At 39.1% G+C, this 13,462-nt stretch overlaps 1 pseudogene; it reads right to left on the reverse strand.

Annotated features, from left to right (window-relative positions):
* Nucleotides 1-6,668: 6,668 nt before the first annotated feature.
* On the reverse strand, nt 6,669-7,422 carry LOC130859699 (40S ribosomal protein S6-like; annotated as a pseudogene).
* Nucleotides 7,423-13,462: the final 6,040 nt, after the last annotated feature.

Genomic DNA, 13,462 nt, shown 5'->3' on the forward strand with positions numbered 1-13,462 from the left:
TTTCTCTTGCTGCTTTTAATATTTTTTCTTTGTGTTTAATTGTCGTTAGTTTGATTAATATGTGTCTTGGTGTATTTCTCCTTGGGTTTATTCTGTATGGGACTCTCTGTGCTTCTTGGACTTGGTTCATTATTTCCTTTCCCATGGTGGGGAAGTTTTCCACTATAAGCTCTTCAAATATTTTCTCAGACCCTTTCTTGTTTTCTTCTTCTTCTGGGATGCCTATAATTTGAATGTTGGTATGCTTAATGTTATCACTGAGGTCTCTGAGACTGTCTTCTAGTCTTTTGATTCTTTTTTCTTTTTCCTGCTCTGTGGCGTTTATTTCCCCCATTCTATCTTCCAACTCACTTATTCGTTCTTCTGCCTCAGTCGTTCTGCTGGTTGTAGCATCTAGAGTATTTTTAATTTCAGTTATTTTGTTATATATTGCTGTTTGTTTTTCTGAGTTCTTATGAACTGTTTCTTGTACTTTCTCTATTTTGTTATCGAGATTTTGTATCATTTTTACTATCATTACTCTAAATTCTTTTTCAGGCATTTTTCCTATTTCCTCCTCATTTATTTGGTCTTGTGGGTTTTTTTCCTGCTCCTTTGCCTGTATGGTGTTTCTTTGTTTCCTCATGGTTGTCCAAACTTTTGGGGTTGCTTGTCCTGGTGATAGAGGTGTTTATAGAAGACTGTCCAAGCCTCAGACTAATGTCCAAGTATTGGATTAAACGAATATTAAGTCTTGGGTTTTTTTGAATTATTCTGTGCCCAGCAGAGGTTCCTTTATTGTTCGTCTGTAAGCGTCGGTGTGTGGGGAGGGAGAGGGTACAATCATGGCTCCTTCTCCTGGTAGTGAACAGTGGCTCACTGTTGTTTCAGTCGGGCTTGGAGGTGCCTGTTGCAGAGGGACTCCAGTGGCTCAGGCGTAAACAGAAAGTCTTTGATATTTTCTGATAATCAAAGAATAATTAGATTTAATCTTAAAAAGCTGTTCCTTGAGGAAAATCATGGTAAATTGTGATAAGCAAATAAATAATTGTGGATATTCTGAAGGAGACATGTTTTCACGGTCTACAGTGATTAAATATATGGTTTGCTGCTGCTGCTTTTGTTTTGATAATGTCTAAGCTTACAGCAAAAACTTGTTACTTTCAGTGTTCTTGATACAGGAAAATACTTCTTAAATATCTGTGAGAAATATAAAACCAATGTCATATTCTCCTGGCTTCAAACTCACAATGATTATCCTTTCCCTGACTGTGACTCTACCTACCCTAGCAACTCTGGATCCTTCCAGGACATGCAGTTAATATTGATGAGCACGGAGACTCTGGAGTCAGACAGACCACTGTTTAAATTCCAGCTCAACCAGTTACTAGTTGTGTGACACCCAAATTACTTGGTTACACTCAATCTTTTACTATTTGTAGATAATAATTTGAGAATAATAATTGGACCTATCTAAGAAGATTATTGTGGAGATTAAGTGAGATAATACAAATTACATGACAGTCAGTCTCAACAAATAGGAGCAATTATTATTGACATGATTGATGGCATCAGGCTCCTGATGTGCAGAGCTGAAGGCTACAGCTTGCTTTAAATATCAGAGATCTTTGTATAACTAGCCTGGCCTTGAGCCTTGATTATCAGGAAAGGGCATCATAGACCCATTCCTACAGCCTGATCCCTCAGACCACACCCTCTACACAATTACACACACACACACACACACACACATGCATTCCAACAGAACTGAAATAGGAAATAGAGAATTCTCCATGCAAAAGAAGAGCACCATGGATAAATAAAAGTATAGACCTTGATGCAGTGTTAAGAAATAATGAGATGGGGACCCTGTCTTCTACCTTCCCACTCACATAGGAGAGCTGAGGTCCTGCCCTATCATAGAGGATGTCAACCTTCCCCTCCACTGAGCAAGTGAGAAGAGCATGGATCTGGGTAGTTGCTAAGCCTCAACGGCACCTGGCTAGCAGGCCCACACACCAACCAAGCAGACATGCAAAAATCTGGAAAAAGAAGATGAAGATGATATCACTAGAGGCAGTGTTGGCAGAAACGGAAGAGAAGTTGCAGCAATTGTTGTTCAGGAAATTAAGACCCTGGCCCTAGTGGCCTTCGTGCATAAGATGCAAGCCTGATTCCAATACTTGTGATTAGGAATTCTTGCAAGGACACACTAAAGAAATGTATCAAGTACTTACGGCTTGTACCAACAGAGGGATCCTAAAAGAAGAGTAATCAAAGGAGTCAGAATTGGTTACTGGTAAGAAAGAGAAGATTTGAGAAAATGTGCCTTCAAACCAATTTGGAGACGCCTCACTCATAAGCCTTTAGTAAAGGTCAAGGGCATCTACCTCCCCAAAACTGCACATACACACACACATTATTTTGCTTGTCATTTCAGAGGATGTATAGAATTCCAGAGACTCCCCCTCTGCCAGCGGATCAGGGTTTGGATGCTGAATCCCTGCTCTTCTGGGACATGAAAAGATTTAGGTTTGCTAATTGCTCCCTGAAAACTCACTGTTTATCATCTTTATGTTCTTTACTTTTTTCCATCTCTGCTTAAGAGATAAATTTTGCACAATGTTTCCTTAATTGTAACAATAAACCAATGAGAGAACATAAGAAAAACCTTTTTTTCGGATTTACTGTGCACGGTCTTCCAGTGGTACATTAACCGGCGGTAATAGCTCAGTACTCTTCCAGTCGGGATTGGCTTTCATCTTAAAACTAATTACCACATTACAAGGGAATAGATGAATATAAGAACAAAGAGAACATACATGCTGAGCGCCATCAAACCACTGCAAGGAAGGGCACAGAGGTGAACAGAGAGAATTGTTAAAGATAAAGCTTTAAATTTAACAATAAGGTGTGGAAAAGGTTTTTACCACGTTCACTAAGGTAAAAGATTTAACACCAACTTGTTATGATTTCTCATATTAAAAATGTGACTCATCACCAGTCGTGATATGCATTTGCTAAGAATACGCTTATAACTAAACTATGAAACTAAAAAATAATAACTCAAACCAGTCATAGCATGACGTGGCTAATCTTCCAAGCGTTAGGGCTTGTGTTGTGTTTGGGAGGGCTGCTTGATTATTCAAAGAAATGTACGCTCGTACGTCTGATAGTGGAAGGCTATAGATTAGACGTTGGATTACCTGGGAATAATTTTTTAAATATACAACACACAGTTGCTTGCCCCTCCCCCAATTAAATTAGAATGACTCCCACTGTGGACAGGGCCCACGTGGTAGTGTTCATTGCCAGTTCCTCGGGCGATTCTAAAGGGTGACCAGTTATCCACATATATGTATCTATTCTTTTTCAAGTTCTTTTCCCATTTAGGTTATTACAGAATACTGAGCAGCATTCCCTGCGCTATACAGTAGGTCCTTGTTTGTTACCCATTTTAAATACAGCAGTGTGCACATGTCAATCCCTAATTCCAATCCATCCCTCCCCTCCCACTCTTCCCTCCTGGTACCATAAATTTGCTCTCTAAGTCTGTGACTCTGTTTCTGTTTTATAAATAAGTTCATTTTTATCATTATTTTTAGATTCCACATATAAGCTATATCATATATTTATCTTTCTCTGTCTGACTCACTTCACTCTTAGCCGTACAACTGAAATTAACACATTGTCAATCAACAATACTCCAATATAAAATAAAAATTAAAAGATAATAATAATAGATAAATTTTTTAAAAAAAGAAATAATTGTGAATTAACTATGGTAGTAGCAGAAATTAGCCTGTAGTTTAAATGGTGTTATTTAATTCTGGAGTCATTATAGTGAATTATAATGATTTTCAACTGAATGTAAACATAAATGTCTCCAAAAATAGCACAGCCTTACTATTCAGCAAACATCTCATTTATTAACCAAGTAGATATCTTCCTGTTTGTTTGTTTTTTTACACTTATGATGACTTAGCTGCCAAGGAAATATTTTAAATGGTAATAATTGGAAGTATTAAAGTATAAATTAATTTAAGTTGACTGTACAAAGCTAAAAAAAAAAAAAAAAAGGAGTAACCAGAGTTGAGACCCTGCTGTAGACCCTCTGCATCAACTTTGGATTTAAAAGCAGTCATTTTAATGGGCTCTCTGATTGGAGTCAGTTGTTTGTCCATTAGGGAAAATGGTGAAAGCTAAATCTAAACATCCCTTGTTTTCACAATAATTTGAAGATAGATTAGTGTGAGTCATCTTAGAAATATGTCCTGTTATTAAAGGCTATTTTTAAACAAAGAGTGTAGTTGAGAGCCTGTATGCAGAAATCAAGTCTATTTGCAGATAAACAAAGTTTAATCTACTTGAGACAGGTCTCAAACCCTATCTGCATATGGCTGGATTTTACAATGAGAAATAACCTGTAAATTAGTTGATATGCAATCAACTCTTGACTTTTTCAAATTTTTTCCTCCCTGCTTTGATTCTATCTGCACCCTAGTATATTCTTACTATAGGATCTGTTTCCTACCATTTTTCACGACACACATTTAGAAAAAATAATTGTGCTCAATCTTTAGTCAGTATTTAGTATCTATTTCCCTTAAATTCTTTTTTTTTTCCTATTAGTCTTTCACCTGTTTTCCTTCTCAACTTATGTCAATTGATATTGTTTAAGTTTTTCTTTATAGATTCTGCCTTGAAAACATCCCATGGGTTAGAGTTAAGCATTTGTCTTGTGTATTTGATGTCTAATACAATTAATGGAAAAGTCATCTTTGTTCAATTTGTGAAGAACAAAGGAGTCTATGCCTTAGAGATGTTCAATGACTAGTTCAAATAAAAAATAAAGTTTTAAATTAGAAAGAAGCTATTATTCTCCAGAGTAGCAGTCACCGAATGAACCAGTAGTTTGCAGTGAACTAAGTTTACAGCCTGAGATTGATGACATTGATAATAGGTATAAATGAAGTGTCTGCGTCAGTAAGGAGAGGCATTGTGATGCAAAAAGCATGAGACTGGGAGTTGCACGATTTGATTTGAAATTCCAGTCTGCTGTTTGCTAGTTGTGCGACCTTGGGCAAGTTCTTAACCTTTCTGGGTGCAATTGTTTGAAAGAATGAATGGAAATAGCTCTTCAGTTGAAGGCAGGAGATCTGGGCTTAAGCCACATCTCTTCTTGTAGGCTTTGTGACTCAGATCAAGTTATTTAACCTCTTTGAGCCAATTGAAGATAACACCAATCTTATCTCACTGGGTTGTTGTGAAAAAACTAAATGAGATAATATAGCATGGAGCAGGAACTTAGTAAATGTTTGGGGTTAATTTAAAGCATATAGCTTCATGGTAAATATGGCATAATAAAAAAAATAGTTTTGAAGTCGAGCAGAAATGAAAGAGCTGTGTGACTTCTAGTCAGTTACTTAGCTTCTCTGAATCTGTCATGAGGATTAAATAAAAGTGTTATGTATACAGACTGTTATCCTTGGTCTCACTGGTATGTGGGGATGAATGAGGTCAAATTAAGAGTATATTTCACAAGCTTTTGCCCTCACCTACTTGCTTCTTACAGTATCCACCCTGCATGGTGGTAGACACACCATCTGCTCCCCCACGTTGCCTATGTGCTGTTAGGCAAGGCTATAGGCCTCCTTCTCATCATCAGCTTGTAAACAGAAGTGACAATTTGTTATGACCACTTAGCCTCTCCTGATGAATACACCCATTTTTTTGCCTACAAACTTTCTGGAAGTAATAGTGAATTTCCAGAAGTGCTACTGAACATATCAAATCAGTTATCTTGGGACATCCAGCAGGTCCCATTGCCCTTCATAGGCATTTGCTACCTCTCATCAAAGGGCTCTATAGTCACCTGCTACACACTTCTCCCTCAATATGCTAAAACTATTTGTTGGATTGTGATACATAAGATATGTCTCTCTCCTTCATTTATGTTACACTGCATCAAAGGAGTAAAAATACTTCAGGATTTCAGTGGAAATGCTCTTTTATATCATATTCTCTCTCTCTCACCTGGGTCTCTCTCCCTGACCCGGACAGGGTCCATGAGGAAGGTGTAAATCCAAGTGACGCAGAAGTCACTCAAGGAGTGCATTAACTCTCCTCTCTCTTCTTTTCTGATGACTAAGGCTTTGATACTGGGTTAGGCACGTGATATCTGGCTTTTTGTTTAAGGTTAGTTGTTTTCCAGGGGAATCCTCAGCACCTTCATGAGCATAGATTTGCCCAAATCCATTGACGCAACTGAACTGCTTAAGTGGATGCACTTGGCCTCAAGCTGAGCTATCCATCCACGCATGTAAAGTATCATGTACGTAAAATATTCAATGGAATGTTGGGAAACAGAAGTTTAATAAATGATAGTGCCACTGGTGGCAAAGGTAGTCAAAAGCATCCTTCATGGTTAATTTTTTTCTTGTTTCTAAGATTTAGAGGCTTCTTTTCCTCTTCACCTTCTTTACTTTTTCATTCTTCTGTTTCCTTACTGTCAGAGAGTTTGATCAGCTGCCTTCCTTCCTTTCTTTCTTTCTTTCTTTTTCTTTTTCTTTCTTTCTTTCTTTCTTTCTTTCTTTCTTTCTTTCTTTCTTTTTCTCTTTCTTTCTTTCTTTCTTTCTTTCTTTCTTTCTTTCTTTCTAATCTTATTTATTTGTTGCTCTTAAAACATCTCATTTTTGACTGGACTCGGATTTAGGAGTGGGTGCTCTCAGAGAGGACAGCCTCCGTCTCTTGGTAATCTGTTCCTGGCATTTTTCTTTGGCCTCCTTCATGCTCTTGGCCAAAAGTGTAGCATATTCTGTAGCCTCTTCTTTGTTTCTCTTAGCACGCTGTTTCTTCAGAGCAATACACCTGCCGACGTTTGTGTTGCAGAACACGTGGAGTAACAAGATGCTGAATCTTGGGTGCTTTGGTCCTAGGTTTCTTACCTCCTTTGTTTAGGGGCTTTTTCACAACATACTGGTGGACATCATCTTCTTTAGAGAGATGGAGAAGTTTGTAGATTCTGCTAGCTCCTTTGGTCCCCAGGCGACAAGGCACAGCAGCATCAGTGAGTCCAGGAATATCCTTCTCCCCTTTTCTCACGATGACCAAATTGAGAACACTCAGGTTGGCATCCACAATGCAACCCCGCACGGATTTGCGCTTTCTTTCTCCAGTCCTCCTTGGTGTGTAATGGGAATGCCCCTTACTCAGTAGCAGGCGGACTCGGCCATGGGTCAAGACACCCTGCTTCACGGGGAAACCTTGTTTGTCGTTCCCACCACGGATTCAGACCACATAACCCTTCCATTCTTCACCCAGAGTGTCAGCAGCAACTTCTGTGGCCATAGGCTTCTCAGAAAAGGTATGAAGTTTTCTTGCATCATCCGCTTCAGTGAGTTTCTGGCAGCCAGTGGCTGGGAAAGAGATGTTCAGCTTCATTCTGAAGCGGCCCACCGCCTTCAAGGCGCCACGAAAAAGAGACCCCAGCTTTCATTTTTATGCGGAGAAGTGCAGCCCTTCCTGGCTACTGGTTTGGATTTATTTTTATGTCTGATAGCAATCAGGTCAGAGAAGATCACATCCGGTCCAACTCACCCACTAAGATTTTAAACTTTGTTCTTTTAAAATATTGCTAAACACAATTGTTAGGGGATTTTCTTTCAGTTTTCATCAGATCCAAGTCTTTAGACTTTTTGAGTTTCAAGAATCAGGGGAACTTCCCAAGAAAACTGGAAGTTTTTGATGCTACAGGGATTTTACAGGGGTTTTGATCTTTCTTTCAAGGTCCTCGTCAAGGGGTGTGGTGGGTAGAACTTTCGCTTAACTGATTTATTGCTATCAGAAATGAATTGTTTAACTTCCTTTGAACAATATGAAAAGGAATTTTCCCACCTCTTTTAAGTGATAAAAATCTAAAGACAATGTGTCCAGTATAATAAGCATTTGGATGTTACTTTTTCCTCAGTAAAGAGACTAAACAACTCCATTAACAAGGTGGTATTAAATCAAACTTTTAACGCCAGTGAAATTTGAAACCCAGTAATAATAATAATTGAAATAATGTTACTTTTCCTGGTACTTTTCTGGGCTTCTTTGGTGATTGGAAATTTTATTGCAAAATGAAAGCCTGAATAATAGGATTATGAAATAGAATAAAATTTGTTTAACCAAAATACCTTAATATATACAAAAGAAGAAACTGAAACCCAGATAGTTTACATTATTTACCCAAAGACACAAAGCTAGTTAATGAAAGTACCTGATCTCATAGTTTCTTTTTAATGGTATAAAAATGGCTGTTTACAATACGTTCAGGCAAAACATTAGCAAGAATTTTGCAAACATTGCACAGATTACTATGAATGTGTGCTAAGCCCAGTCTACTTTTTTTTTATCACCATTTTGTTACAGCTCCCAAATCCCCTCTTGTTACTAAAGATAAGTTGAGAAAGGAAAAGACAGTTGAGAGTCATAAAACAAATACAGTATTAAAACCTGCATGTATGAGAGAGGTGCTGGGAATCTGTCCAGGAAACAAAAAAGACATCCTATTTGTAGAGACTCCAAAAAGTCCCATGCTGTTGATCTGATGGGTTTGCTGTTTCACACTATCAAACTAAGAGCATTTGAATTCATTCCACCTTCACAAGGACAAGTTGCACTTTTTATAGCAGCAGAAGCATTGGTTTCCTTACCAAATACGGATATTCAATTGAAACCTGAAAGAATCCAAGACTAAGGTAAGGAACAAACTTTAATGATAAAAATGGAATGTTGCAATGACTATAACAGGTGTGATGACATTTATTTGAGGACAAGTTTCTCTAGGGATAGAGACCCATGAATCCCTCCCTTGATATGCCCTCCCCCAATTGAATTGAGTAGTTCCCTAGTGTCCAACGCATTTTTTTTTTTATTATAGAATGCTGTGCCGGACACCTCTTGTGTGCCACTTCAGATTCTTTCAGCCTTACCTCTTATTCCCACCGCTGCTGCAGCTACCTGTCCAATATCTGCTCCAGCCAGTTTTACACAGGAGCAGTCTGATAGCTTTTCTCTGTGTGCCTCTTGCTTCCTGTCTTGCCTGGAGCTTCTCAGATAAGAAACACCTATGGAAATCTGCTCAAAACTTGTATCAGTCAGGGTTCAATCAGAGAAGCAGAGGCATTAGGAGGTTTTATATGTATTTATATTTGTTCTAAGGATTTGACCTTATGTAATGGTAGATTCTGGTTCTGCTGTTATTATAAGGCTGTTGTCCTCAAGTCAGTAGTGTTGTTCTACTGTTCTCTTTCTTCCTCACTAGGTTGTAAGCTCAACAAAGGCGAGATAGTCATCACGTTTTTGACATATTCATTAATGTGTCCCCCCACCGAGAAGGGTGTCTGGTAAATAAATAGTTGTTAATTAAATACATTAAATTGTTTGAATTGATAAACTGGTCTAAAGATCATGACTTAGGGTAGAAACAAACACTAACTTAAAAAGTGTATAAACAGTGATTTTTTCCCAAGGATAAATGTGGGAAGACATTCTGGAACCTTTTTGAAACATTGAAAATGTTGAAGTATGTGGGCCGAGCGATGGGATTCAGAATGTCCTGCTTGAGCAGTGGAGGAGCTGAGGGTGCGGGGCGTGGAGACTAATATCACCCTGTTTGGTCCTGAGGGATGGCTGGTTAGCCAAAGACGGGTAAGATTCCTCAGAGGAGGAACAACCTAAGACAGGCACAGCCGCAGAGGGGCCAACAGGGGTGGTGCATAGAGCCTTCCTTATATCACCGTGTTTGGCCCTGGAGGATGACTGGTTAGCCAGAGACAGGTAAGATTCCTCAAGGGAGGAACAACCTAAGACAGGCACAGTCGCAGAGGGGCCAACACGGGTGGGGCACAGACCCTTAATCCTTTTGAGAGAGGTCTCCTGCCCCCAGGGCTGCTTTGCTCTCCACCCCAGCTCAAATCAGGACCCAGGAGGCAAACAAAGATCATTGCCCCCAGTCATGTGAGGCCTTTGATTGTTTATGGGATTAACCTGGGAGTGTTAGACCCTTAGGCTATGCCGAGAACTCAATAAAAGCAACGTGGGATCAATCAGCAGGGCTCTTGATCCTAGAGGTCTTGAGTCCCCCGGTCCCATCTTTCTCTTCAGTCTGTGTCTGTGTCTTCTTCAAGCTTGCGGCACCCGTCACTCACCTCGAGTCGCCGAGTTGATCCCGGCAGATAAAAGCTGGAAATGCTTTCCCCTGACATTTTGAGAAAAAATCTGAAAAAAAAGAGAACATAGTAAAATTGTCTGGATTTTTAGAAGACACTTAGTTCTTCCTAATAAAAGAAATTAAAAACCAGCCAAAATAAATAACATAAAAATTTTAAGGCTGTGTATGCAAGAAAATCAGCTCTATCTTTCCACATGGACATCCCAGATGGTGCAATAGAAAAAAATAGTCCAAACATAAAGGATCACTGACCATCAGAGAGGGACCCAGAGTTGGTCTAGTATGCCCAAACGGACATCATTCTGGTGTCCTTTTCTGCCAGAAAGGCGAAATGAATTCTAAACTTGGTTAGGAAGGAAGTAGGAAACCACGATGTCCTTGATAGGTTACCTGAATTGTTCTGCTTTCTCTCCAGAACAAAAGCTTAGTCACTGAGTAGCAGGCTACTAGGTATCATTTTTCAGGCCTTGTGGTACCTTCAGCAGAGATGGATAAGTCTTCAGTTATGGACAGACCGGAGGATAAGTCTTCAGTTATGGACAGACCTGATCATTCCAGTCTCTTGGCCGGAGGATAAGTCTTCAGTTATGGACAGACCTGATCATTCCAGTCTCTTGGCCGGAGGATAAGTCTTCAGTTATGGACAGACCTGATCATTCCAGTCTCTTGGCCGGAGGATAAGTCTTCAGTTATGGACAGACCTGATCATTCCAGTCTCTCCCATCTGTATGCTGGCTCACCCTCTCTGGATGATGATCATTTATAGGACCTTGTTTATGATGTATCTGAAGCAATTTTACCTTGAATTAGGGTGGTCAGGAAAGAGCCTTACAGTTTTCTGTATCAGATGTGAGTTTGGGCTTTTGGCATAGACATGACCACCAGCTGAAAATTTCCCAGGTGATGAAGAAGAAGAGAAAGAGAATATGGAGGAAGAGAAGGAGGAGGAGGAGGAGGCGGGGTAGGAGAAATTTTACTTGTATGGAGTTCTTTCCAGATGCCAGGAACTATGCTAAAAACTTAACATTTATTATTTCATAATGTTCTCAGTGAGGGGACTATGCTATCATACCCAGTTTACACATGAGGAATGTAGAGCTTGGAGGGCTAAAGAAACTTGCCTAAGGTGACACACTGATAATTATGGGTCAGAGATTCAAACACAAGCAGTCTAATTCTAAAACCTCTTTTCTTAAACATTAATCGTCTTCATATTAAAAGTTTAAAAATTAAATTATATATTGGTAAAGCAAACACCTGTATGCCACCCCACTCCCACCCCCACCCCCCCCCCCCCCCCCCCGCCAAGAGTGGATACGTATTACTTCATCACATTTGGAAAACTTTAGGCTTCTCTTTCATCAAATATCCTTTGTGTCCCCTTGTCTCTCTCCTCCCTTTCTGGGACTCCAGTTACATGTATGTAAGACCATCTGATATTATCCCACAATTCCTGATACTTTGTTCATGTTTTTAAATCACTTTATCTCTCTTCTCCAATCTAAATAATTTCTATTAACTTTTTAAAAAAAAAATTCACTAATTTTTTCTGCAGCGATCTATCTGCTGTTAAACAGGTCCAATGAAATTCTAATTTCAAATATTACACTTTTCAGTTCTAGAAATTCCAGGGATTTGTTTTGGTTTTGTTTTAAAGTTCATTTATGATCAGTCCAACTTTCATCCTCCCGTGCCTCTCTCTGACTTTTTTATTTTATTGGTAGTTGAGCTGGCAGTCTATGGTGTTGAATTTTAAGATATATTTGGTTCACTTGTGGACTTAATTGGGCAGATCCCTGGAATCTAATTACCACAAGAATGCAAGTAGGGTTACAGAGAATTGTCAGACCTAGCAATTTGCTTTGTGTATGGGGCTTTCCCAGATGTCATTTGGTTTCATTAGTGCCTTCTGTCATTTAAGGCAAAGGCTTAGCTGATTTATTCTTATTCCTGCTGTTTCTCCACCTCCTCCATCCACTTGGACACAGAACAGACACCACTTCCTCCACCCATGTATAGAGGCAGCCACAGCTCCCTGATCAAATAGGTGTGGCCCGTATTGCTCTGTAACTTAGCTCTTAAAAGCTTCCTTATGTCCCTCTTTCTTGTCTAGCCCCATCAAAAAGTGTGATTTTTAAAATTTTGCTTGGGTTTTTTCCTTTTTGTTACTATAGGAGCAAAGTTCTTTCACATCTAACTATAGTCTAACTGGAAGTGGAAACCTCCTTAGAAAGTTTCCTAACACTACATTCTCAGCAGCTACTACAGATTGCTCTTAGTTGGAATTTGAGATTAAATCCATTCACCATCTCAAGACACCTGTGTGAGAACTGGGACTACAATTCAGAACATTTTCAAGACATTGACATCAGTAGGTACTGAAAACTTCTCAAATAAATTTTTTTAATTTAATTTAATTTAATTTTTAATTTTTTAAATTTATTGGCTGCATTGGGTCTTTGTTGCTGCGCACAGGCTTTCTGTAGTTTGTGGAGAGAAGGGGCTGCTCTCCATTGAAGCGCGTGGGCTTCTTATTGCGGTGGCTTCTCTTGTGGAGCACAGGCTCTAGGCACATGGGCTTCAGTAGTTGAGGCGTGTGGGCTCAATAGTTGTGCTCATGGGCTCTAGAGTGCAGGCTCAGTAGCTGTGGTGCACAGGCTTAGTTGCTCTGTGGCATGTGGGATCTTCCTGGACCAGGTCTCCAACTCGTGTTCCCTGCATTGGCAGGCGGATTCTTAGCCACTGCACCACCAGCGAAGTCCTCAAATAAATTTTTTATGCTACGAACTAATTGAGGCCTCCGACTGTTTATTTGTATATACTCAATCTTGTTTCAGAAAGTATATAAAATATTAACACAGTAATAATAATTTCTACCATTTATTGAATGTATGAGTCAGGCACTACAACAAGTTTCTTTATATATTTTTGTTTATGTAATCCTTATAATAATTGTTAGAATAATATATATAATAACTATATATACAACATATTATTTTATATTATTATACTGCTATTATAAACAGTTTTTACAGATGAGAAAAAATTTTTAATAGATTTCAACGAAGTTCCATAGGCCACACAGAGCTCAGATTTTAACTCCAGTCTGTTTTAATCACCATGATATTCTAACTCCTAAAACTTTGGAGATTGCAGTCATGTTTTTCCCAGATCACTTCTTCAGGGCTCAAACACCCATCCTCCAGCTGCTGGAACCATCAGCTATGGATGGCTCAGAATTGCATCTCTCCCTGGATACCATCC

This window comes from Hippopotamus amphibius, chromosome 1 (assembly GCF_030028045.1).
Source record: "Hippopotamus amphibius kiboko isolate mHipAmp2 chromosome 1, mHipAmp2.hap2, whole genome shotgun sequence".
Classification (NCBI taxonomy): domain Eukaryota; kingdom Metazoa; phylum Chordata; class Mammalia; order Artiodactyla; family Hippopotamidae; genus Hippopotamus; species Hippopotamus amphibius.